We start from the raw sequence: 22,414 nt of genomic DNA, 5'->3' as shown, positions 1-22,414 counted from the left end.
CTTGGCACTATTTTAAAGAATTTAACTTTAAATTTCTTTTCCGAGTTTCGTAGTAGGCTTATCAGTGCCTTTTCTTGTTACCGAAGATATATGTAACACTTCTTTGTGAAGAAATAAAGATTCGCTCACATTTTGGTACATAGTTAAGTAAATAATCATTAATATTATTTCACTACAATTATAATCTTAAATAAAAAACACAAATATAATTTTTTTGTAAAAAAACGTGAAGTATTCAAGTCATTAAAAAGGTTTAGATCAAATCATACCAAAATTAAATTTTCTAATGTTTTAATATCTTTAAAATTATGAGTCAACTATTTGTTCCTCATGCATCGTTGTGTGATATAATTAGAGTTAAAAAGTTTTGTTTCAGCTTTACTCCTGAACATTTTTCTCGTAGGATCAGTATGTTTACCAAAATTTGGCTCAAATATTGACCCGAAACTTAAAATATCACTTTTTGGAAAAAAAAGTTATATTTTTGTAGTGATGTATCTCGAGAACGTTATGACGCACAGAGCTACATTTGAGCTTAGATTGTGATACCTGTAGTCTTCTGTATAAGCGGTAAAATTATGTTTTTCACTACCACAAACCGACCACTACCGAAAAAGTACGAAAATTTCTCTGTTTTTGAGAATATATCAAAGCACACCAATTAATTTTGTTGAATGACTCCAGATTCAAATTCAACAGTCCAACAACTTATTGCTTAGTCCAAAAAGAAAAGAAATATTTATTTTTGCTGCCTTGGAGTTTGGAAATGATTTAAGCTAAATTTTGAGCGCTAAATAAATATATAAAATTATTTTATTTAAATCAGCTATACTTTTTGAGATAAGTGTGCGAAAAGAAGTAATAACGCCTGCTTGACCCAAGCCACATCGTCAAAGGGATACCGCCGGCTGGGAATCCCCACTTCATCACTGGGATACCCCAGGATGGGAAACCCATCCTTCATTTCAACGCTTCAACTAAATTTGAGGTCAGTTTGTGAGATTTAGCTGTGCAGGATAAATAGGAGCTGGTAAAAATGATTTCCAGTAAAATAAGTTCTGTAAATTATCCTGATGCGTTTTGGTACACATGCGGAGAATACATATTAAAAGTTAATAGAAAGACTTACTGACATTGTTAAGAGAGCATATCATGAATACTTTGGTGATCAGGATAAATCCTGGTCACCGCATCGGTTTTGTAAAACGTGAACAGAAGATTTACGCCATTGGACTAGCGGGAAAAGAAAAAGTTTGAAATTCAGGGTACCGATGGTTTGGAGAGCACCAAAAAAACATCGTTGACTGTTATTTCTGTCTAGTAAATATTACTGCAAGCAATAGAAATAACCGTAGCAAGTTGACTTATCCTGATTTAGTCTCTGCAAGACGCCTGGATCCCTCACTCAGAGGAAGTACCGATTCTAGCATTTCACCAGCTTCCAGAGCTTTCTGAAGACGAGTGTTGTCCCTATAAGCACCCTTCTGGTACTAATGAGTGTGATAGTGATTATGAGGGGATGTCAACAATTCTTCAACTTTTGAGCCAGGATGAGTTAAATAACCTCGTCTGAGATCTTAACCTGTCAAAACAAGCTTCTAAATTACTGGCTCCCAGGTTGAAGGGAAAAAAATATGAGAACAAGGAACCAAAATTACTTTTTACCATACAAGAGAAAATGGTATGCTACCATACTTCTCTCAAGAAGAAAATCCTGTATTTCATCACGATATTAGATGACTCCTGGAAAAAAAAGTGTTTTCCTTAATGTTTTGCAGATGATTGGCACCTATTTATTGATAGCTTAAAGCGAAGCTTAAAATGTGTTCTTTTATACAATGGGAACAAATATAGTTCCATACCAATTGCTCACGCAATGACAATAAAATAAATAGTATCATAGCTTTAGTCTTGGAGAAGAAAACGCATCGTGAACATCAGTGGGTGATTTGTGTGGAATTAAAATTGTTAACTTTCTCCTCAGACAGAAAAGTGGCCACACCAAATATCCTTGTTTCTTGTGCCTCTGGGACAGCAGAGACAAAACACACAACTGGGTTAGACAAGAGTGGCTTAAGAGAAAAGACAAGGTCTTTGGAGAAAAAAACGTTATTAACGAACCCTTAATTGAACGAGAGAAAATCATCTTTCCTCCACTGCATATCAAGCTGGGCCTCATGATGCTCTTTGTAAAGGCTCTTGTTAAGGATGGAAAATACTTTGAATTCATAAGGGGGGGGGATGCCTCACTTGATTATTAAAAAATTAAAGCAGAAATATTTAACGGCCCAGAAATAAGAAAATTCATTCAGTTGTTGGAAATTTTCTGGGCCAACGAAAAACAGAACATCATGTTAAACTGATAAACGATAGGCTTAAAAAATTTCAAATCCATTGTGTGCAAATAAGTATTAAGGTGCACTATTTATACAGCCACCTGAACCGTTTTCCTGAAAATTTAGGATACACCAGTGGGGAGCATGATGAAAGATTTTATGGAGATATTAAAATTGTGAACGACATATAACAAGGAAGATGGAATACGTACATGATTGCAGATTATTGCTGGAGTTTAAAAAGGGACTGCTCAAAATTATATTGAAGAAGTTCACAATAAAGAAGCTTCCGAAGTGTTGAGTGACTAGATAGTTCCATGGATGACTCGATAAAATCTTTTTATATTTAATAATATTAGTATAAACTAATAATATTCGTATAACATAATGATATTTGTATAATATAATAATATTTGTGTAATTTAATATTTAAAATTTAATTTTTAATTTTTAGATTTTATTCATGGATTGAACCTAAAATAACGTTAAACGTACATTTTACTAAAACGCTATATTGTAGAAATTTGACCTCCTAGGCGAAAAATAATGCCATATTTTAATTCAGGGCACCAAATTCTTATGACATAAGCTCTAAATACCCCGCAGCTAATTATTGTTGGTCTATATTATATCGTACCGCTCTTTGTTTTATGAAAAAATAATAATGTCGCTCAAAAAAATACGGTCTTTAGCAAATTTTCGATAAGTGTTTGGGTGCGTTTCTACAATTTTTGTATTAAATTAATTGTGAGTAACGTTTACTTTTAAGGCATTGTACTTAATATTAGGAAGTTTTACATGCAGGCCTATATTTACCCTATATTGTTGTGACATTAAGCACCACTGCATAGCAGTAACCTTTTTTTATTACACAAAGTTCAACTCTCTTGCTCTTATTCTCATCATTATAAAATCCATAATGCGCTATCACGAAATAATAAGGAGCAAACTCATTAATTTTCACAAGGTTGTTAGATTTAGTATCATACGGTAATTTTTTTCTCTTTTGTAAAATTTTATAGTAGTAGAGTCCAAAACATATTTTAAACAGTGCTAAAAACCTGGGATGAACCATGAATTAAACAAAAACAATAAATATATAAAACAAATTTAAGTAAATATTGTTAGGAAAAAAATATTTTCTAAGAAAAATTTCAAATACAATTTTTATTTTAAATTGTTAAACATTAAGAAATATTAGTTTTGTTAGTTTTGTATTACTGTCAAAAATAACTTTATTTTATTTTATTTTTTTAATTTTATAAGTAATATAAGAAATATAACAGTGTATAAGATTTTTCTAGTAATTTGTAAAAGCTTATTTACTCTATCACGGATTTACCACATTTAATTATACTGTTTTCACGAAGAAAGTTCTGCAAATACTTATTTAAACAATTAAAATGATTTACTAAATGTTATAAATCTTGAACCAGGTTCAATAACCGTGTTGAATGGGGAGTGACCTCCATAGGTTTCATAGCAATGAAATAGCGTCCTTACTGCTACTTATAAATAAATGCGAAAATTTTTAATGGTTTGTTGGTGAGAATGCATGACCGGATGACACAGTCATGTTGGGCAAGACAATGCTCCGCATCATTTCCCTCGAGTTGACGTCAGTAGAAGCATTTTAAAACCTTATCACCGTTCAAGCAATGTATAACGGGAACGTTCTACTCCAACGAAGCCCCTTGTCGTCTGCTCGTTATGCAACCCGCGCAGCCGTATCGACTTCACAGCACACTAGAAGGACATCGCGGCTAATCTGTTATCGCTCCTTTCGCGTCGTGTGTTCATCGACTTCCCGAAGCCAGGAAACACAGGAGATGGGCCGGATCTGTTTTTTTATCTTTAACGCTGCATGCTTAATTCCTTTATCGGGGTCGTAACCACGACTCCCTGCAAGTCGAGTCCGCTAATGCCTGTCGTGCGAAGAGGGGTTCGCACCGTGACCCACCCCCCGACACGATATGCTAATTTTATTAAGTCCGCATCAAGGGTGTTATAGTTCGTCGGAGCCCTTCCCTTCCGACCCCCCGGAACCAACAACCTACCCCCCCCCCCTCCCTTGTAAGCTTGTTTCCCCCTGCCCCCCTCCCCAAATCCAAAGGTCGCCAGGGTTTGATTAGCCCTCCCGACTAGTTAGCTTCTCCGACACGCCGGCTGTGCACCGAGGTTATCTGCGCCGCCAGGTGCTGGGATGGTTACAGGCGCGCGCCCCGGCTGTTGGCGGACTGTCGCGCGTCCTATACGACGTTCCGCACCCGGCTGCATGCGAGTCGTTCCATCTCGCCAACGACCCTGGCTCGCTCGGCCCTCCACTTCACTTGCGTGTGTGTGGCCGTGACAAGCCGTGCTTGGAGTTTAAAACACGCCGAGCACAACAATCAGTGACATTTGAACTAGAATACGTGTTATAAAACAAGATGAAAAGGAAAGATTTTGAGATTTTATAAAACATAAACCGAGCTTATTCAATTTTCTCATGTACATAGTTAGGGTAAGTTATTGCATGCACCATAATAAAATTGTCTTGTATATTACAGATCGCTACGAGTAATACGCAAGTTTCTCAAACTTTCTGTTCTTGGCGACTCTTCTACTTTGAGACGCTTTAACTAATAAATAGTATACTATTTTAACCACGTTAGAAAATTAAAAAAAAAATACGCTTAAACAATTTAGAGACGAAATTACGATGAATTTTGCGAAAGAAAAATACAATTTAGAAGCATTTGGCAAATTTATACAATCGTAATTGAAAGAGACGATGGTTAGAATAAAAAACAGTTTGTGACAATTCTGAAAAGGTCTACACACCGGCGCCAAACGGACAAGACTCTGCAAGGAGAGGAAGAAATCTAAGATGGTGGACGACGTATGACGTTGTCACGTTAGAAACTTGCGGCCGTAACCCAACATAGACTAACCCAATTTTTTCATGGACAAAAAAGTTTTTTGGTTGTCACGTCACAGGCAGATTTTACGAGCCATGACTTAATGGGTGAATTTGTAGACGAGTTTCGTCAATCACCAGTTTTAAATCAAGCCACGGGAGAAACCGTTTAGCCAGTACACATTCTTGTTTTATTATAATTTGTCACTTTTTCGTTAAATATATGCATATTGTCGTCAGTCTTTCTACAATTGTAATTTTAGCCAAAAATTGTTAAAGGTAATTAAATTTAAATATGTGAATCTTATCTGTGTTGTAACAACTTTCTAGCACAAACATTTATATTTTATTTCTCTCTTTACGTACACACACGACAATTACAATGCAGTTGAAACTTACATCTTAAACAAATTTGGAATTATGAAATGTGAGAGCAACGTTTGGAGTACGTTCGTATCGTGTGCGTGTTCAGAAATATCCGAGTCTGGCTTACGAGCGAAAGTCGCCCAGCCGAACTCGTGCGAGCATGGGTAACTCAAGCCACTCCCTGACACGCCATGATGACTTTATTTTAATTTCGTTTGTTCGGCCTGTCTTTTTTTTTCAGGGGAAATTTATAAGATTTTCACTCGAAACATCCCTTGCATTTTTTTTGGTTATGGCACAAATATTTTCCACTGATATTTGGTTTGTTTATTATCATGGGTGTAAAAAAAAACACTCAATTATTCCTAATTATTATCACTCGCGTGATTTTTACACCCGTTAAAAATAAATGTAAAGTGAGTATCGAGTTAAAATATTATAAAAAGCCCTCAAAAATATTGATAGGAATATATAAATATTATTTACCATGGCGTGTGAAACTGAGCTTCAAGATTTCCACATCAACTACCACTTGAGCCAGTAATTTTGTGCAAAAGGGTAACTTGTCGGTCGTTTCCTCACTCACTGACTCTATAATGCCAAAGATATATGTATAACTTGGAGACAGGCGTATCATGAACCACAAATATTAGCTGTGAGATGTGTATTTAATAGAAAATGGAAGCGTAACAATAGGGCAACATTTTAAATACACCTGCATAAGTGCAGCATGTCTTAATTATTAAATTAAAGTAGCGTCTTACGAATAACTATGCTTATCATTACTAAAAAGTCTATCTCGAAACGAAAAAAAGTGAAAATGATTCCCTTTTTAGAAATCTAAGTTTGAGTCACAGAGAATCTTTTGATGGTATTTTGAATGTTGTACTTATACCCTTTCGATAATCTTATTTTTTTAATATGCTTATACATTTATAGTTTATAATTTGATTAAGAACCATTTGTGTTTTCGTCTTTTGAGTATATATAATATATATTGTTGTGTGCCCGAACACTTTATTGGCACATTTTCTTTATATAGTTTTTCGCTTTCGAATTTTAAATTTACATTTTTCTTTTGTGGTCACTTAATTTCTTGCTGCTTAAAATATTGGTAAATAGAACAGATGCAATTGTTACATAAAACCATTTTTGTCAAATATCTTTTTTATTATTTCATATATATCACAAATTTTCATTTGAAGAAATTATAATAAATATATTTTTTAAAGAAAATTTCGTGTTTAATATATTAAAGTGTTCGTATTTTCATTACTTTCAACGGGGGCCTTAGGCGCCTTATAATCTCCTATTTATAATTCATATCTAAAAAAAAAGGACAATAGACGCGAATTGGTAATAATTACTCAGCTTAGCAAATAAAAAAACAAGCAAGTTATCGACACTGGTACTGCAACTAGGCGAAAAGGTATTTTTAATTATTCATTTGGACTTTTCAAAAATGACAAATATCGTGCAGTTTATAAATAGAGACCAATTCTGGTATAATGCTCAATATTTAAGAAATCTCTGAATGAATCCGTCTGAAATAAAAATAATAGAATAAAATAAAAAAGCAAAATTATTAAAAATGCTTGTACTAAGCAATGTGAACTCGGGGATAAGACACGCAAAACTACCTTGAAGCAGACGAAGGCGTGTGTTACGCTGTGTCTCGGGGAAGGGGACGAGGAGTTGGCCGACGCCGTACTGCAGGTGCTCATGAGTGCAAAACTGACGCCGACACCTCTGGGGCGCCGCCGTCTAATTAACACGCCCTTCTGGCAGCCTTCCACCCTCCACCCCAGGGTGTTCTGTCCCACGGGGTGGAGGCCGCCGTCATGACGCATGGTCCTCAAAAGAATGGTCTCGCGTGTTTTTTTAGTTTTTTTTTTCTGAGGATGGCGAGGTATGCCTTAATTTGCCCCTGGAGATTTTTTTTAACACTCGCAGAATAAGGATTGCAAGCTTTCGCGGCCATTGTTCCCAACCGCATCGAGATAAAAGAGTTTTTATGACGTTTCGGGCGTCACTGAAGTCTTTATCAACATGGTATCAGTCTTCAAGCAGGAGGCTGAAACCCACAATTAAAGCACAAATATTTAAACTCGATACGCAGCCTAAATTTTCCTATAAATACTAACTCAACCGGAGCAATGCTAGGCCCCTCTTCACCGAGGTGATCCGAGTTTAATTCTGTTCGGGGCCAACCCCGGATTTTATTCAATTGGGAAACCTGGCGAATTTTTCTATTCGTAGATGGGTTTTTTCGGGGTTCTCCCGTTTACCCAAGACGTTAGTTCAATTTTCGCTTCATTCCCATATATTCACTAATTACCGTATCTGAAGATCCTGATGTAGATTAAAAAATTAGACTTGAATCAATAATAAATGTATTTTAACACATTGTAATTAAATTAATTACCTTTAAGTTTTTATATTACTGCTGTAATGTGAAATTGAATTATGCTTTGTAAAGTCAACGCTATTTATAAAAAGTGAAGTAAAATATTTTATATTTTCTTTTGAATGGATTTTCACTATCGCTTTTTCTTGCCCAACAATAGTCAACAAAGAACCACAGACGATATAATAAAGCAATGGGAACATCTATTCCAATTCCTATAGAAGTAACATTTCATTAATGTTAATAAACCTTCAGGATAAAATAATAGGGTAAATATCATTAGTTATTATATAGTGATGTCTGAAGCAATCAATTAGTATATTTCCATTCATACATCAATGACTGAACCCTCCTTGGATTGACAGTCATAACCAATGGATACTACATTAAAAAAAATTAATGATCTACTAATCTTTTGAATCCAAGCAACATTTAATCTGTATGTGTTCCAAGTTAACCAGCTTACAATAATAAATTTATTGAAATTAATTGGACAGTAGTTGGCTAGTAACTATTATTACATTAGCACTAAAGGAAATGCCACGAGCCAACGAAAGGACATAGACCTGCATGAAAAGACGCGAGTGACTATTCCATTCATGAAAGGTAGCATCGGCTATTCTGATGTGCCGGAAGTTAGGTATTTCGGCACGTTTTTTCAATGGTTATAATATTATTAAATTATTTTTGGAAATTTTATTTTGTATATAATTTGGTTACAAAAGGGTGATTTACACTTTGTTAGGCTGGTGTATTCTACTTAGTTAAGCTTTGTGCCAGTTGACCGAGGCACCATTTCTCAGGGACCAATCTGATATTTTGCTAGTCTAATGTAGATGTTAGCAGCCCATATGACATTTCTCCCCCTTACAGTCACATTCCCGGCCTGTAACATTATTTCTCTGCATAACTAAAATCGCATAGAGCAGCTTCTGGCCTGCAAGCTCTATTTCTCAGAGACCTGCTGAGACTAGCGAGTCTCGGCACGAACGAGGATCCCGTGGACCCCCGTTCCCAGCACATTTTTTGTACCCCCTCTCCCCCACAGCTACCCACCTTGATTCTCAGAATTTAGCCCAGGATCTTTGACCTGACGTGAACCCCGCCAGGAAACGGCCGATTTCAAGGACGATTTGCCATAGAAAAAATTTGTGCAAGGATGGACCACCCACGACATCTAGCAGCAGAAACATTAACTTATTCTCTTGGTGCCAGCGAGTGGAGCTAACGCCCGCGACACCTGTTGGCGATCATGCTAATCTCCCTCTTCTGTCCCCTTTAGGCCGCCAGAGTCCAGCACCGACTACACCATAAGGACCTATGCTTTCCACTCGTGTCCTGTAAAAGTCGATTGTATGTTGCTTTCTGTGCCTGCCGGTAGAGACCGCAGCAGTCGCCCTTCGGCGCAAACAACTGAAGTCGTGGCTACGACCATCTCGGTCACCTCCGGAAGTGTTCGGTCCAGAGCCGAACCTTCCCCCTCTTTTTCCTTAGGGCCGACCGCCCGTTTTAATTAGGAGTTTTGTCCGCCACTGCGGCACTTAGTACTCTGACTTCGGCTACTTACTGCATCATCTCGGCGTCACCTCGGTTAAGAGGCTTTTTCGCGGCAACGATGAACTCGTGGGAATAAGGAATGTAGTCAGCTGTGTTAAGGAATGTGATCCAAGCTTCAAACTTCAGTAGTAGCCAGTCAGTAAAAGTGATTTGTAAACAAGTCATGTTTTAGTTTAAATGTTATTTTTTTTTATTTTACTAAATGATGATTTCTGTCGCGTCATCCGCGCAATTCTCGGTCCGCACCCTTCTGATGTCTGCGCGAGACATTTCCTTAGCCCAGGCCCTGTTTGGTGAGTTACTTCGGTCTATTTTTCCTCCCCGAATTCCCGTTTGTTGGCCTTTTCGCGCCGAGTGTGTTTGACTGTCTGGAAGCAGGTCTAATTCGTTGGAATTGGCTTGTGATTCAGACAGCGTCCAACATTTGGGGCGCCGTAATTGCACCCATCATGTTGTCCAGGACCTCCAGCTTCATTTCTTTCTAAGAACTTCCTCCCGGCCAGATGTCCAACTTGAAGACCCGGGTGATATTTAAAATATAACTTCTCCCTCCAAGCAACTAAAGAACTTGCCTTAATATATACCAGCGAGCAGTGCCATAGAGAACTTATAAAATAATAATATGTGAAATTGTTACAGTAATGAGTGGATGAAACTAACCTGCTATTAAATGTCATTTTTATTGTTAACAGCATAGTATAACGTGTTTTAATAATTTCGGGCCGGCCCCCTTTTAATAACTTTAATATATTGTGAATACCATGTTATTGTGAAACCAAAACAAAAAGATTTAATTTACCTTTTTAAATAAAACAGGGAACCTATAGACCAATCTATATATGTAGTGTATATTTATTTATCATTTACCTTTATCTATTCAAACGATCCACTAGCTCCCAAGTTGCTTGTGTGCAGGGAGTATAAAATTGTCCTGTTCACCACCTCGTGCCCCCCCTGGTAAAGCTTGTATTTTCTTTATAATTTTGCTCAGCTGCTTCTTAGGCCCTTTTTTAATAAATTAAAACAATATAATTTTAGGGCACGAGGGGCGTATCACTGATTCTTGCAAATGTTAGGAAGGTCAGCCAAAATGGCTTTTTTTCTTCAGGAGACACCTTTAATATTTCTTTAAACTTCTTCAAGTATGCGTATATAAATAGCCTACAATCATGCGCTTGTGTGTTAGTGTCATAGTGCGATTAATTTTGCAAGTCCTTTTACTTTCATGGCTGCATTTTGAAGACCCAAAAGGCCGGAAGACTCTCCATCTGACTGCACCGTACCTGGACATAACTAAATCTTCACGCATGGCATTTCATTAGGTTTTGTTTTTTGAGCATTATGTAACTGGCGAATATATCATAATTTATTTACTTCACAAACAAAGATATTTTAACTGTGAAATTATGTGGTGACCCCGGTCATACTCTCCTTTAAAGCCTTGTCTCTAAAGTCCTGCTTTTTTAACTATCCAAAAAAATCTTTAGATAGTTTAAGATTTTGGTATAATTTAATATATAAATTCTTTCCAATACACCAATTTGCAAAATTTCACCAAATTTAATAATTTACCTGTGTTGCTTGTCAATGGCATGCTATGAGTACACACTGAAAACTTATACACAAATGTGGTTACACACGTAAGATAAAATACAAGGTAATTTTCTGGTTTGAAGAGTGTTCCATTGGTAAGTGAACTCGATTACGGCTTGATAGAATCCTCAAGGCTGCTTTTGCCAGCGCATGGCGCTTGCGTGACAAGGGTCATGGCATGACTAATTTATGACTAGTGAATCGGTATCGAAGTTATTCAGAGTCCTATTTAATCTTGATTTTCTTACTGCCTTAAGGTTGATCATACCATGCCATATAAGGTCGGATAGTTTAAAAGGTAACCACTCATTGTTTAATAGTAACATTTGACAGGAAATGTCAACTTCATCGAAAGATCCTAAATTGTTATCTATGATTTGTTGAGTCCCGCAAAATTTAATAGCAAAATTGTACCACAAAATTAGGAAAATATTTTTTAAAAATATAAATTATATGGTGGCTTATGATCCTCTGTTAAAACCGTCTGTGCATAAATATTAGACGTAAAATCATATAAAACAAACAAAATTAATTTATTGGAGAAATTTAATTTTTTCTGTGCCAAAGTTTGGAAATCTTCACCTATTGCCCCTACTGCTGCAAATATCTATTTTTTCGTCCGTGGCAATGGAAAGAACACCCTCTTTCAATGTAGCGTGCATGCCTTTTTACTACACAAATACTGCTTGGTGCTGCTTTAGTCAAGCTGAGGGTTTCTGCTGTTTGGTACATTGAGCGAAGTTCAGTGTTTGCAACGGGGAATCATTTTCAAAGGACTGATTAAAAAACAAGAATTCCTTGATAACTATTAAGGTGTCCACCCTAATCAGAGACGCTTGCTGATGCTTCTAGCGCGTTATCGCCTTCATGCGTAAGGTTGTGAACTGACATGCAGTCTTATCGTCGTGCATAGAACAACTACGAGAGTTAACCAGTCACCATGACATTATATGGCGGAGAAATGAAAATATGTGTAATGTGAGACCCACGATTGCTTTCAAAGATCTCTACCTGGAGTCTCACAGCTAATTAATAGAGACCAGAAAAATTCGCTCATACGTTTCGAATTATTCTATAATTGAAACCTATGCACCTTCGCATTGCTTCTGAGACTGTAAGTAAAAAAAACCTCCAGCCAAAGAAGTATCGTATCGCAAGCATCCCAGTTGACAAGTCTCACAAGTCAGTAGCGAATGAGCAAGTGGCATTTCTCCGATTATTTAGGGGATTGCGGAGTCTATCCCAGAGGTCACTGAAACAGCGAATTTTTTCAGTCCTTACGAATAATTATTCTGAAAACACGATTACTATTTTTTTTTTTTTTTTTTACCATTTTCACTATTTCACAGTTTAAAAATGAAATTTGGAGACAGAGAATCTTATCCGTGCACAGCGTATAGATACACCACTCCGATATCTAATGCAATATTTAAATCGCTTTATTTTTTGTTCCGTAACTCTTCTCACCGTAAGAGTATCCGGGTAGGTAAGGCCTGGTCAAGCAGCACTTCTGCACTCTTTTGGGCGTTGCAGAGTGTGAGTTAAACCACGTGACAGCATGCCATATCCTGAAGACATACTTTCGACTCCGGCGAAGCTGCCCTGCAGCCAGTGTCAGCACCCGGGGGCGATGTACGGTCCACCGGCATCGGGGAAACGGCCGCCACACACGAGGGCACACACAAACTTCCTCGTTGTCCCGTAGGGTGCGCCTGGGGTGGGTTGGTAGAGTGTTAGGTTGTCCCGGGGGGGGGGGGATGCCCCTTTGAGTCGGTCGTGTGTTGAGGTCCACCTCTCTCGTCCGGCTTCTCTACGGCTAACCCCCCGAGGGAGATCCTGTTGGCTTTCGCGCTCGCTGACCACGCCTGGTCCCTCCACTTACGCTTGGCCTTTTGACCCTTGTTCACCCATGCGCTGACCTTACTCAGCGTGTTACAAAATTCGTGGCACGTACGTAAGCAGGCGATAGGACGCGAGTAGAGAAGGCACAAGTCACCGTGCAATGCATGCTCGAAGCTCAAACGGCGAAGCGCTAGAGAGGTTTTTATCCGACGAACGATATAAGATCGCAGTTTACAGCGACAGACGCCATCTGCGTTCTGGGGTCTCCAGCGAGATGGACGCGTAACGCGAATCAAGAGAAGGCCGACATGCATCACATTTACGTGTTTGAGGATGGCAATTCGAGGGAAGCACAAAGATTGTGCCGTGGACGTTTTCCAACAAAACGCGTCACTTTTGAGACCCGCAGTTTGGAGCAGTTTTTGATGTAGATTTGTATGGTTTGAAGAAGAAAAAAAAAAAAATTTTTTTTCTTAAATCAATTGAAATTCTGTCATTCCTTTTCTTTCTGTCTAGATTTAAACTTTTTATAACTTAGCACGTTCTGGCCTCTTTTAGTTAAGAGCTTATATTTTACGGTGATTTGAGCTTGTCTACTTGCGTCTTCTCAACAGTGGTGGCTCTAGGGCCCCACACCAGCCCATTTCATTTTTATTTCGTTGTTGAAAATATGGACTATATTGGAAAAAAATTAAATTTTATTTTTTCTAGAGTGCAATTTAGTGAATTGTTGAACACTCGTGATTTCTTTGAAGAAAATATTTCTTCGTATAATAAAGTAATTTTTACCGGAATTTGATCGAAAGAATATCTGAAACCAATTCGAAAAAAATTTATCACGATATATTACAAAAATATCATCGAAATAAATAAGCAAAGCGTTTATGAATTTTAAGTTCCATATTGACTTAAAAAACTTTGTACATACACACCTTGGGCCTCACGGTAAGGCCCCTCTTCAAAACATTATGCCTCCGTAACAATAAATTGCTAGGGTCCCGTAAGGTATAAGGCCACCAATGTTTATTACTACCTAACTTATTTACTACGAATTTTGAATCAAACTGCACTATAGATGTGTAACAACTAAGCTCTTTGAATGAGATTTTGGTAGGAGTTTTTTCAAGAATGGAATGGAAGTCGCATGGAACGAAAATGTGTAACCACGGTACTGCCACCTGACGAATGGCACAAACCAAATTTCACAAAGCCAAAAGTAAATTTTAGTATTAAATGTTTAATGAATTTTGAGAACATGGGCAGTTTTTTTTTAGAAAATTCCGTGACGAAAATCTGTACCAAACATAGGCTTTTAAAATTTTTTCAATCACTTTTGCTTTTATCGGAGCCGTTTAGTTATATAGTTTATCCTTTCACTCTTGAAATCTAATGATTAGATATTCGACGTAGCTGCTCTGCCAGCAAATTCTAGTAATGGGTGCGGGAAATGTCCCTTATTCGCGTCAAGAAATTTACTTGAAAACATTATTTTTGTATATTTAAAACACACGTCATTAAAGAATGCTACGTTAAATTTCGTGTACGAGTTTCGTAATATAAGTTGATTTCCAACATGAGAACACATGAATTTGCTTCTTACCGAGGTTAGATGTAACACATCTTTGGTGAGTACTGAAAGAGTCACTCACATTTTTTTAAAAAAAGATTTTTCTCTTCTCGTGTCAAATGGGGTCATTGGAGACCGACGATCAATTTCCGTGTTAAAACTGGGAAGGAAACATCCAAGCATTCTCCCGGATTGATCCTGGAACACCGCAGCAGACCGAAATCAGGAAAGACTGATCGTCATTCGTGCTCGCGTCGTCTGGTGTGCAATAAGTAGCATTGTACTGTTACGCTATCGCACTTGGTGCTACAGCGTGCCTCGTCCTTAGTTTCTAGTGTGATAGTTAATAAGAATTTGCTCTCTTTTTCCAGTGCACGATTTCTGCCATGAGCACTATTTTTGTCTCGGTGTGCTCTGTTGCCAGATATACGCAACATAGCACAGGTTTAGACCCGCGTTCATAATGTAATTAATGTTTTCTAAAATGTATCTGAAACATTATACATTTTTAATGTTCAATTTGGAATAAGTATTTTGGAAATACAATTTTTTTTGTGGTTTTTTCCTCCAGGTAATCTTTTATTTTAGATATAAGGATAATTAACTGAGTTACGCCATTTTTCTTTTCTAGTTTTTGTAAACATTTCTTAAACTATTTAGTGTTTTAAAAATTACGTTCTGTTTGATCATAGTGCATCATTTAATGGGATTCCTTGTTATGAATACTGACCGACTGCCACAAATAGTTTCTCCTGTGAAATAATAAAGGTTTTAGCATTAAATTATTATTTTTTTATTTTATAACGTATACCAGTGTAAAAATACCGTATACAAAATAAAGTTTTTAAAGTTATCAAGCTGGTTAGAATCATTTTGGCAACAGTTGGTGACATTTCTCTGTACTGCAATCTAATAGTGAGAGACATAACAAGTCCCAGTTTAACATTGCATTCCTCGTTACGTTGAATACTGTTGAGCTCCAACCTTAGATGAGAAATTTTTTAATACACCTACATTTTTTTTTCATTTGACGTTAAGGCCTGCAGTGTAAGAAAGCTGATAGGAACTCATATTTTATTTCAGCATAAGCTAGATAAAAGCGATTTATTTACTAGCGCTGCAACGTCGAATATGAGACCTGCATAGCAATTTCAAAACATAAAGTGCTATTAAAGTTTCAAAAATTGTATTAAAGTTGTATTTAGACGAAACAATATGTATGCAAGACTTTCATAACATTAGAGTCCACCCCCTTCTACAGGAATTATTTTATGAATGATTTCCTTAGCACATTAAGGGTAGTATTAAGAGAAAATTATTTTAACAAAGATTTTTTTATTTTTTATGTTAGTAAAATATATACATTTTTGGTTACTGTTTAAAAATTGGAATAAAAAATGTATTAATGCACTGAATTTAGAATTGAAATATGCATATTTAAGTAAAATTGATTTAGTATATTAGACAATTAAATTTAAATGCTTAACATTATTCACTTTATATACACTCATTGTATTGGTATATAAATCAGTACAAAGTAAATAAAACAACGATAATGTTATTCATAGTTGTTACATAGTATGCATTTAAATTTTTCACTAGAAACTACTACGATAATATTATATGTGTTTATTTAAATATGCATTATGTCCTTAAAAAAGTCCCGTTTGAATGGTATATTATATCAGTTTAATTTAGTCTATTTGTAAGAATTCATACATCAAATTTAAGGTAAACTAGCCTTGTTTTTCTTACAAATGTTCAATATGTGAAAATTTAGTTATTTGGGACACATCCAACCTAGAGTACAATTCTCCCCACACTTTGGTTAACAATTCCGGAGTAATGGAAGAAATAGCCTCTTAAATTCTGTGTCTCAACTATAGCAAATAATATGATAGCGGTGGAACGTAGACGAAATCTTCTTTTAAGCCTCAGAAGAAAACATCGCATAGCGTTATGTCAGGTGAACGTGGAGGCCAGCGAAAAAGAGCTCTGTCGTCTCGACCATTACGACCAATCCAACGGTCAGTAACTTCAACGTTAAACCACTCTCGTACAAAGAGATTACAATTTGGGGGGGGGGGGCCCTCCATTGTGTTGTAAAATAAAGTTTACAGATGCACGCAAACACTTATTGAGGAAATAGTCATTCTTTCAACATAGGTGGCGCTGGAAGCGAGAAAATAACAAAACAGTACTCACGCATGCGCTTATCTAAAACTAAGTTAGCCTACTCTTTAATTGCGGCAGTGAATCAGTACTCTACAACGCTTATAGTAGATACTATTAAATGTTATAACTGTGACATTTTTTAATGGACATACTGTATTGCTTTACATGTTTAAGTGTAGTTAAAATTTTCATCAAAAAAAAAACAACAGAAAACTTATTTTTGTTTGTTTTGTTACAGTTGTACGTTTTAATATTATCATTTTTTTTCTTCCAGGCTGCAAACCTTTGAAAAATTTCCTCTACACAAACTTCAGTGATCCGCCAGCAACTTGGTGCCAGTGATGTACTGTAGTCTCAAGAACAAGGTAGGCACGAATTTTGAATTGTACCACTATTCAACTAAAGTAATGAAGAAATACTTTTCTTGTTGGAAATATCAGAATTTCGAATGTGAATCGGACGCACTACTGGAAACCCGTTCACGCTTGGTTGCAGAAATTGTAAATAATTTAATATTTATTTAACGTTTCCGTTTTTATTTGCTTGGCGCTTGTGTGTCAATTCTTTTTAAAGGATTATTTTCATTAAAAGTGATTTAAAAAAATATGATATTTTAACTATGAAATAATTATGGGTGAATCCAGACAGAAAATGAGATATTTATTTATAATGTTGGAAACAAAAAGAGGCTTTGAGGAAGCATCTTTTAGGATAGGATAGCTTGGGGAAGGGGAGTGAGGTGAAACACTGTGATACTGGTAAATCAATCTTCACTTCGTACATGTATATTACGTTGTACAGTTACACACTTTGTTTAATTCACATACATATGTTTTCAAACTTTCTTAAAGAAAAAGTAATGCAAATTTTGTTTAAGTTTTTTTTAAGTAATTAATTAAAAATGGGTTTACATTTTGGTAAAGATGTACATTTACCCTCCTCCATAAATCCACCCTATGATAAAATTATGAAAAAATAATTTAAACTTAATATGTTTCTCCATAAAATGTTACACGTTTTACCACACAATTTGTAAATGTTTCACTTCTATTTTTAAAATAAAGTAGTTAAGTAAAACCCAAAAATTTATACATCAAAAAAATTTAAAATTTAACTTTCAACCTGTACACATATCTTGTAATTTAAGTGAGTTACAACATATTCGTCCTGATATATACACCATTGGGTGTTAAAATATTTCATCTCCAAAAATTTAGAGAAGCAGTGAAAGTTTATTGTAGTATCCTTCAGTGAAATAACCCTTGGTCGAGGTTTTTGGTAGAGTTTAAAGTCACCATCTTCAGTAAGCAAATACTTTGTACAGTTTACGAACACTTGGCTGATAAAGGGACTGCTAAGCTTGTTAATTAAGTATTTATTAATTAGCTTCTTGTTCATCACATAGAGATATCAACAAAACCTAGTTGTAGTAGTAGTTTTGAAGGTAATACAGTTGAAAGTCAATGGCGTAACTGAAGAAGTGTTCGTGAGAAACCTCTGAAGGCCTAGCATTTACGTATCGATTATGCCACAGGTGGGTTATAGACGGTCTCATTGTTAGTTTGCAGTGTGCTGTGTAGAGTATATTCTCTCTCCCTCTCTTTCTTCCAGTATAAGATTTCTGTTAATATAGCTGTCCTTGTTTCGATGTGCACTGTTACCATGGAGCACAAAATGTTTACACACAACTTTGTAGTGTATCGGAAAAATTATGTTTCCATAAGTTCATATAAATTTTTTAAAAATGTGAGCTAGTCCTTAAGTACTCGCCTGTGATGTGTAACCATCTAACATCAGTAACGAGCAAATTCACGTGTTATCATCTCATGTTAGTCATATGGAAAATAAACTTATAATACAAAACTCGTAGATGAAATTTAACGTAGAATTCTTTAAAATAATGTGGGGCTTCGCAAATATTAGTTGATGAAGTTTAGGGGGGGGGGGGGTGAGAAAACAAAAATCGGACTGAGAGCGCGCTCTATTAATAGACGTAGTAGAGAGTTTTTCCGCTAGATGGGGTTAGTAGATACCTTCATTAAACAGCTTCCCAAACGACGTCAGTTTGTAGATTAACGTTTGATTGTAGTATTGTTTCTCTCTTACTGCTATCGTGTTCCGTCTGGTAAGTCGTTATGGCAGATTTTAAAGAACAAAGAGTGTGTTAGAAAATTTTGTTTCCTACTTGAAATATCTTCAACGGAAGCTTACCAAATGCTTCAACCGGCTTTCAGGGAGGTTCTTATGTGCCGCACACCAGTTTTTGTGTGGTTTGGGTGCTTTAAACGTGGTGAGATGAGTGTTGAAAATTATGTTCGTTCTGGGCGCCCTTCAACATCTCAAAACGATGAAAACGTTGAAAAAATCTGCCAAATAATTAACAAGGATCGTCGTTCCACAATTGACGAAATTTCAGAAGACACACGAGTGAGTTGGAGCTCATGACAGTGGATTAGCAATTCCTCGTCTTCTCAAACAGGATGAAAAAAAATTCCATTGAATTTGAGCCATGACTTGAAAAAAGAGATTGAAAGTATCCACATTTTTTGAACAAAGTCATTAAAAGTGATGAGATTGGGTGTCACGGGTATGACCCAGAAACTAAGCTAACATCAAGCCAGTGGAAGACTCCCAACTCCCCCTGACCAAAAAAAGCAAGACAAGTGAGGTTGAATGTTAAGACGATGATCATTGTTTTTTTTTATGTTCACGGAATTATACTCCAGGAATTTGTTTCTTTTGATCAGACTGTTAACAAACACTTTTATTGGGATGTTTTAAGACGTTTGTGAGAGGATGTGCGGAGGAAACGCCCGGAACTTTGGCGATCAGGTGACTGATTCCTTTCATCACGACAACGCCTGCACACACACGGCCTTACAAGTGAACCGCTATTTGGCTTCTCAGGGGAGGTCTGTCATTCCCCTCCCACCGTATTCGCCAGACCTAGCCCCATGCGATTTTTTCCTGTTCCCGAGAATGAAGAAAAATTTAAAAGGGAAGCGTTTTGATGATTTGGAAGCGGTAAAAACAGCTGCGCAAAGGGCAATGGAGGCTATCAAAGTTGAAGAGTTCCAGAGGTGCTTCAAACAGTGGGGAAAAAAAAAAACCTGAAAAGTGCATCGCATCTTACATATGTAGAGTATTTTGAAGGCGACTGAAGGAATTTTGTGAAAAAAGGCAATAAATAATTTTTTTTTACAAAAAAAAACTTTTTATTGGTCTACCTCGTATACCGATAAATAAAACATTCGCTTTTCAAATACCAAAATTTCTGATGAAAAATTATACATAGTTTCTGCTCCCGTTTCTATAATTCACTGTCTGTTTCGTAAACTTTGAGTGCCACCATAACGCGCAGATATCAGCACGAAACAGAAGAAAATGTTTAACTATTAGAAACGTCTCCGCTAAAAGCGAAAAAGGCTTAAAAAACCCTAAACAACCATTTGACCTGATTTTTTATTAAAAATTGTATTAAATTAAAGCCAAGCTAATAGTTAATCCTATTAATTTTTGCATTTTATAAGTTATGCTTCTATGGCATCTCTAAAATATTAACCTGAAACATTATAAAACACATATTAGAATACTTATTTTTAGAGACATGCAAAATTCGCGGATTCATTTCGCGATAGGCTAGCATCAAAACAACTATACCTTCGTATCGCTTCTGCGATTGGCCCACATTTTATCCGGGGAACAATGAGCCAATGGGAAACACTAAACCAAGAAAGTGCCGAATTACGGACAGTTAAGTTGAGACGTCTCACGCGTCAGTAGCCAATGAACAGGTGTCATTTCCGCGAGTATTTAAAGGACTGTGGAGTCTATCCTAGAGGTCAATGAATCCGCGAATTTTGCAGGTCACTACTTATTAAATATATTTTCGCCTAAACGACTCAATTGAGTCTTTAGTTACTTTATAGAAACAACTTTAACGTTATAGAGCTTTTTCAAACATAATTACATAATATTATATTATTATATTATTGAAAATAATGAAAAAATATATATATATATTTTTCCTGTTACGAGATTTAAATTCGTCAAAAATTTGCCTTTGACTTTGACAATGACAATCACGTGATCTACCGTTGTGCTACCGAGCCTTAGTAATTGACATTCCAGTGTAATACCAGTTTTCTTAAGTATTTCAAAACTTGTAGTTCCTTTATGCTATAACTATTTTAATTTACCATAAATATATTCCAGGTAGTTTCACTAACAAAACGTTTCATGTGTCACAACAATACGTTTGGTATGTCCACTAATTATTACGAAAGTGACTTTATACAGGTGTTCCTAGCTACAAGTGGGTCCGATATCTTAACCACTTTAGCACCGCAGTAAAACATTTCCGTTCATCCAACTTCCGTTCATCCGACTTCCGTTCCATTCACGAAAATACTCATACCCATTGCAGTATACTGAGAGCTGAGAGCTAAGATGTTTTTTTTTTCTGTAAAGGGAAATTTTGAAATTAATATATCTTGACGTTGTTTTTTATAAAAAAAACTTTTATTTACTTCAAAGTAAACACAACTGAAAGCTGCCATTTTGGTTTCAAATGCCTTTGCTTACAAAAGTGTTTTTCAACAATTTAATATCTATATTTTGACTCTGTTCGAGCATGATTTATGGAAAACCTTAAATAAATTTTGACAGGCTATTAATAATAATTTGTCGTGTTAAATAATTGTCATTTAATTTTTAATTAGTATTTTATAAGGACTACGATTGTAATGATACTATCAAAAGACAGTATTTTATAAACATGAACCAAGTAAAACCACCTTTTTTATAATAAATTACACATCTTGAAAATACGATCAAAACTTTAATCAGCAATAAATCAGATTCTGAACAAGGCTTGGGTGTCATACACTGAAACAAACCCGCCTCCAAACAAAAAAAAACTACTAAAACATTAATTAAAGTTTACATAATTTTTACATAAATATTATACTTGCAATAACTGCAAATCCTGTTACTCTATTTAACCTGGTTATCATTATTACACAATCTTAACACAATGTAAGTAATAAATACCCTGAAAATCTATTTAAAATACTACTTGTTAAACTGTCCTATAAAACAATTTTCAATTTAAGTTTTTTTGAACCGGGTCGTTTAACTTTGCGCGCCGCGTTACCGCACGTTTACTTACGAGGCCAGAGTTTCATTTCTTACTTAACTGTTCTACAAACCACACACGTCACGTTTGATACGTTATGTCCGGGAAAGTTTCATTAATTTCAATTTTTAATCGGCTGTCAAGTACGACACATTGATGACAAGCCGCAGCACTAGTTCAGTCAAACGAAACTAATTGAAAACTAATGTATCAAACAAAAATGAGTCGATACAATAAAAATGAAAAGAAATGTAGCCAAATGTAATAAAATAAATTAAATGAAGTGAAATTAAACGAAACACAATAAAAATAAACCAACTTTAAAGAAATAAAGCTATTTTAAATGAATCGAATTTCATTGAATTAAATGTTTGTATTGTAACGAAATAAATCAAAGAAAAGAACTGAAATGTTACCTATCTCTACATTTCAAAGAGAAACAATCGAAATAATCTGAAACGAAACAAAATATATAAAATACAACCAAATAAAACTAAATTATTTTTATCATTCTGTATTCAACAAAATTAATTGA

General features: G+C 35.8%; 1 long non-coding RNA gene across 1 annotated transcript in view; it reads left to right on the top strand.

Moving 5' to 3' along the window:
• LOC134538688 (uncharacterized) overlaps window positions 1-22,414 on the top strand; it is a 499,198-nt gene that overhangs the window by 332,229 nt on the left and 144,555 nt on the right. Inside the window, exon 2 of the long non-coding RNA XR_010076200.1 lies at window positions 17,017-17,107. This is a non-coding gene — a long non-coding RNA (uncharacterized LOC134538688). The remainder of the gene's footprint in view (window positions 1-17,016; window positions 17,108-22,414) is intronic.

This window comes from Bacillus rossius, chromosome 14, assembly GCF_032445375.1.
Source record: "Bacillus rossius redtenbacheri isolate Brsri chromosome 14, Brsri_v3, whole genome shotgun sequence".
In the NCBI taxonomy this organism is placed as follows: domain Eukaryota; kingdom Metazoa; phylum Arthropoda; class Insecta; order Phasmatodea; family Bacillidae; genus Bacillus; species Bacillus rossius.
This window is presented reverse-complemented; position numbering and strand designations above follow the sequence as displayed.